The sequence below is a fragment of the Lagenorhynchus albirostris genome, chromosome 4, assembly GCF_949774975.1.
Source record: "Lagenorhynchus albirostris chromosome 4, mLagAlb1.1, whole genome shotgun sequence".
In the NCBI taxonomy this organism is placed as follows: Eukaryota; Metazoa; Chordata; class Mammalia; order Artiodactyla; family Delphinidae; genus Lagenorhynchus; species Lagenorhynchus albirostris.
In genome coordinates this window covers 74193326-74199560 of record NC_083098.1, presented here as the reverse complement: position 1 = coordinate 74199560, position 6235 = coordinate 74193326, and the positions used below count along the sequence as shown (strand labels likewise).

The 6235-nt window shown below is 38.7% G+C and overlaps 1 pseudogene; it reads left to right on the top strand.

The window, feature by feature from the left end:
• Positions 1-460: 460 nt before the first annotated feature.
• On the top strand, positions 461-1622 carry LOC132519564 (mitochondrial-processing peptidase subunit beta-like; annotated as a pseudogene).
• The last annotated feature ends 4613 nt before the right edge of the window (positions 1623-6235 follow it).

Below are 6235 nucleotides of genomic sequence, written 5' to 3'. Positions count from 1 at the left end.
CTAAGTGTATAGGTACAGCATTAGATACAATGGAAGAGAATATTAATGAACTGGAAGACAAAACTGAAGCATTACTCAATATTCAGCAGAGGGAAAAAGATACTGAAAAAATAAAACAGAAGTTAAAAGACATTGAGAAGAGATGGTAGCACTGGAGGTCCAAGCCATGCTGTTGCCCATGGTATGGCAGTGGCTCTGGGGTTTCACTGAGAAGCTCTGCGGTTTCACTGAAAGGCTCCTGATCAGAGGGGCCACTGGGTTGTCATTATAATTTGGAGACAACAGATTGAGAAATGCACAAGCCACTATACAAGTTGCTCTGAATGTTCTTGAAACATGAGTAACATGTTTGGAAAATGAACTCAGAGTGGCCTCTGAAAACTCTGGATTGTCAGTATGTACAGTGAGTCTCTGGATTGATGTTGGAATTTGACATGAAATTAAGAATAATGGAACAGCTCATTCTCTGGAACATATGAACTTCAATGTTACCAAAAAGAGATTCAAATTAGATTTGGAACTTGAAAATGAAAACATGGGTGCTCATTTCAACACCTATACCTCCAGAAAGCAGATCATGTATTATGCCAAAGAATTCTCTAAAGATTTGCCAAGAGCTGTACACGTTCTTGCTGATATAACACAAAACAGTACATTGGCAGAAGCAGAGACTGAGCACAAGTATAGAATAATCCTTAGAGAGATACACGAAATCAAAGCTAATTTACAAGAAGTTGTCTTTTTATTATCTTAATGTCATAGTTTATCAAATACTGCACTTGGATTGACAATGTGGGGACCAACTGAAAATATCAAATCTATAAGTCATAAAGACTTAGTGGACTATATAACCACACATTATAAGAGGCCAAGAATAGTCCTTGCTATGGCTGGAGGAATCTCCTATAGTGAACAGCTTAAGTTAACAAAGTTTCCTTTTGATGACTTTTTTTTTTTTTTCCCACACACAAAGGAAAAAGAACAACTCTGGCTCCCTGCAAATTCACAGAAAGTGAGATTTGTTTGAGGAATGACAAGATGCCTTTGACACACCTTGCAAGAGCTGTTGCAGCTGTTGGTTGGGAACATCCTGATACAATCTCTCTCATAGTTGCAAACACACTGACTGGCAACTAGGATTGCCATTTCAGAGGAGGAATGAATTTAACTAGTAAGCCAACCTGTCTCAGCTGATGTGGCAACCTCTGCCATAGCTTCCAGTCTTTCAACACTTGCTACACAGATACAGGATTGTGGGGACTCTATATGAGTTGTAAACCAGACATGGCTGCAGGCATGCTACATGTTGTTCAAAAAGAATACGTGTGACTCTGTATAAGTGTCACTGAAAGTAAAGTAGCACAAAAATTCTTCTAGAAACAAAACATGTTTTTGCAACTCTGAGGTTCAACTCCATGGTGAAGATATTGGTAGGCAAAAGTTATAATAGAAGAATTCCCATCCCTGACTTGGAAGCAGGAATTGATGCTCTAGATGCTGAGACAGTTCAAAAAGTGTGCGCCAAATATGTTTATGATAAGGGTCTAGCTATCGCTGCTGTTGGTTCCACTGAGCAAGATTTTAACTGGACTTGCAGTAACATATGCTGTTTTTGTGATTAAAATGCTCTTAGTCAAAATATTTAGAAATACTTATTAATAAAACTAATAGTGATCTGCAAGTTTTAAGCTATAAATTCTTTTTAAGAAATGAACAGGGCTTCCCTGGTGGCGCAGTGGTTGAGAATCCGCCTGCCAGTGCAGGGGACATGGGTTCGAGCCTTGGTCCGGGAGGATCCCACATGCTGCAGAGCAACTAAGCGCATGCGCCACAACTACTGAGCCTGCGCTCTAGAGCCCACGAGCCACAACTACTGAAGTCCATGTGCCACAACTACTGAAGCCCACACGCCTAGAGTCTGTGCTCCACAACAAGAGAAGCCACCACAATGAGAAGCCTGTGCCCCGCAACAAAGAGTAGCCCCTGCTCACTGCAACTAGAGAAAGCCCACGTGCAGCAGTGAAGACCCAATGCAGCCAAAAATTAAATAAATGAATAAATAAATTAATTTAAAAATCTTAACTTTATAAAAAAAGAAATGAACAAGTATTTGGAATTAAATATATTTGGAAAAGAAGACATAGGGACTATAGTTAAGATATCTAACATATACCTAATCAGAGTACAAGAAAGAGATAATAGAAAAACTGCAGAATAAGGCAATATTCAAAGAGGTGTTGACTAAGAATTTTCATGAATTTACAGAAACAGAAATCTTCAGATTTAGGAAACCCAGTGAACCCCTAGCAGAATAAATAAAAAGAAATACAAGGCTAGATAGATATATTGCAATGAGACAGCAGAATACCAAAAGAAGGAGAGGAAGAAAGAAGGGGGGAGGGAGAGAAGGAAGGAGAAAAGGAAGGAAAGAGAATAAAAGAAAAAGAAAGACAATCTGAAAGACAACCAGAGAAAAACACAGATTACTGACAAAGGAACAAATTAGGTTGACATCTGATTTCCCAGTAGGCACTATGAAAATCAGAATATAATGGATTTTTTTTTTTACTTTAAAAAAAAACTTTTAATTTTATATTGGAGTATAGCCAATTAACAACGTTGTGATAGTTTCAGGTGCACAGCAAAGTGACTCAGCCATACATATACATGTATCCATTCTCCGCCAGATTCCCTTCCCATCCAGGCTGCCACATAACATTGAACAGAGTTCCCTGTGCTATTCAGTAGGTCCTTGTTGGTTATCCATTTTAAATATAGCAGTGTGTACATGTTGATCCCATACTCCCTAACTATCTCTTCCCCTCATCCTTCCCCCACCACCCAGTAACCATAAGTTCATTCTCTAAGTCTGTGAGTCTGTTTCTGTTTTGTAAATAAGTTCATTTATATCATTTCTTTTTAGATTCCACATGTAAGGGATATCATGTGATATTTCTCTTTCTCTGTATGACTTACTTCACTCAGTATGACAATCTCTAGGTCCATCCATGTTGCTGCAAATGGCATTATTTCATTCTTTTTAATGGCTGAGTAATATTCCATTGTATATATGTACCACATCTTCCTTATCCATTCCTCTGTCAATGGACATTTAGGTTGCTTCCATGTCTTGGCTATTGTAAACAGTGCTGCAATGAACATTGGGGTATATGTATCCTTTTGGACCATGTTTTTCTCCAGATATATGCCCAGGAGTGGGATTGCATCATATGGTAGTTCTATTTTTAGTTTTTTAAGGAACCTCCATACTGAAAGATCAGAAAGAGAAATTCAAGAAACAATCCCATTTACCATTACATCAAAAAGAATAAAATACCTAGGAATAAACCTACCTAATGTGACAAAAGACCTGTACTCCGAAAACTATAAGACACTGATGAAAGAAATCAAAGAAGCCGCAAACAGGTGGAAAGATATATCATGTTTGTGGATTGAAAAAATCAGTATTGTCAAAATGACTATACTACACAAGGCAGTCTACAGATTCAATGCAATCCCTATTAAACTACCAACGGCATTTTCACAGAACTAGAACAAAAAATCTTAAAATGTGTATGGAGACACAAAAGACCCCAAATAGCCAAAGCAATCTTGAGAAAGAAAAATGGAGCTGGAGGAATCAGGCTCCCTGACTTCAGACTATAAGACAAAACTATAGTCATCAAAAAAATTATGGTGCTGGCACAGAAATAGAAATATAGATCAGTGGAACAGTATAGAAAGCCCAGAGATAAACCCATGCACGTATGGTCAATCTATGACAAAGGAGGCAAGACTACACAATGGTGGAAAGACAGTCTCTTCAATAGATGATGCTGGGAAAACTGGCCAGCTACATGTAAAGAAATGTAATGGAATTTTCTTTTAAAGCAGAGAGGAAATAATCACCAACCTAGAGTGATATTATCATATGACACAGCAATTCCACTCCTGGGAATATATCTGAAAAAAACAAAAACAATAATTCAAAAAGATACATGCACCCCAATGTTCATAGCAGCATTATTTACACTTGCCAAGATATGGAAGCAACTTAAGTGTCCATCAACAGATGAATGGATAAAGTTCACACACACATACACACTACGGAATACTACTCAGCTATAAAAAAGAAAAAAATTGCCATTTGCAGCAACATGGAGGGCACACATTGTACCAATATCAGTTTCCTAGTTTTGACATTGTTCCATAGTTATGTAAGGTATAATCACTGGGGGAAACTGAATGAAGAGTATGTGGCACCTCTCTACTATTTTTGAAACTTCCTGGGACTTTATAATTTTTTCAAACTAAAAAACCTATTAAGCCCTTATTTTGCCAAGTTTTTGGCAGCAAGGATGGACAAAACAGGGCTTTAGAAAATCCTGCCACCTGGATAACTTTATAATCCTTTTGGGAGAATAGGTAAGACTCAAATGTATTAAAGATAGAAATAACAACCAAAAAAAGGGTTGTAGATATATGAGTAGTGTTACGGTTACAAAGTCCTTACAGTGCCAAGACCCGAGTATTGAGTCTTTCAAATAACAATTCAAAATGCCAACTGTTGGAAAAACAGCCTTGGTTCAATGTCAAATTCATGCAGTCAAGGTAGAAAGTAGGGTATCCCCAATATTAGACCAAACGGCCTTGCCCCAGAACAGCCCTCAGTTTTCTGCAGGGAAAATCATCTATAATAGATCTTGCCACATACAACATTCATGTGCTAGGTGGCATATCTTTTCCATAGCTGATCACCACTTGCCCACCAGGCCACTTGCCAACCTGAGTAATAGGGTGTAACCCTGGGCACCAGTCCTGGTCACTAGGCCAGCTGTCCATGTTCTGGGAGGACCTCCACAGACACACAAATTATGCAGACCCTCCCCGACAGAGAGCAATCCATCACTTCTTGAGTACCGTTCCCCTCTTATTTTGGTGAGACTGATGTTACCAAGATCTCATGTTTTCCTTGACACTGAGCCATTAGAGATTTCTGTTCTTTGTTCACCCCTTTCTTTTCGTAACAAATTAAAAGAAATTTATTATGAAATATTCTGCGCCTACCATGGAATATGTGTAATATATGTAAAGTCACTGGCCAACAGAAGATTCCCAACATTAAAAATATGATTATAACTGGCTGTGTCTTCCTCCCCTTTTCCCACCCTCCTGCCTTCCCCTCAAACATAATCACTTTCCTGAATTTTGTGTTATCATCTCTTGCTTTTTAAAAATAGTAGACTACAACGTAGGCATCCCCAAACAATGGTGCTCAGCTGTGTTTGCATTTAGCATATGTGTTTTTCCTAATATGGACTGTGCTTCTTTCTCTTAACAGTCTTATACATGTCTCCTAGAGCACACATGCAAGAGTTTCCACACTTCCACTTGAAGTGGAATTGCTGGGTCATAGAAATGTGATCTTTACTTGTTTTAGATAGTGCCAAGTTGTTTTCCAAAGAAATTGTACTATTTTACAACCCAACAGCAGCATATAGGATTCGGCTTTTCCACATCCTCACCAACACAGTATTATCAGACTTCATTTTTTTTTCATCTAGTAGATGTAAAATGATATCTCATTATGATGTGTTTTTTGTTTTTTGTTTTTTTTTTTTGCAGTACGCGGGCCTCTCACTGTTGTGGCCTCTCCCGTTGCGGAGCACAGGCTCCGGACGCGCAGGCTCAGCAGCCATGGCTCACGGGCCCAGCCACTCCGCGGCATGTGGGATCTTCCCGGACCGGGGCACGAACCCGTGTCCCCTGCATCAGCAGGTGGACTCTCAACCACTGCGCCATCAGGGAAGCCCCATTATGATGATTCTAATGTGCATTTCCCTGATTGTTAAGAAAGTTAAGAATCTTTTGGGAATTTCCTGGAGGTCCAGTGGTTAGGACTCCATGCTTTCAAAGCTGAGGCTTTAGTCACTGGTTGGGGGAACTAAGATCCCACAAGCCATGCGACACGTCAAAAAAAAAAAAAAGAATCTTTTAATATCTTGAATAGTCATCTATATTTCTTTTTGTGAATTACCTTATCATGTTTTTTGGATATTTTTTCACTGGGTTGCAGCCATTCTTTGATTATTCTTCATCCTAGTCCTTTGTCAGATGTGGTATCAAGATTTTCTCTGAGTTTGTGGCTTATCTTCATGATATTTTTGGCAAGTAGAAGTTATTAATTCTAATGAAGTGAAATTTATTCATTTTTCCCTTTTCGGTTTGTGCATTT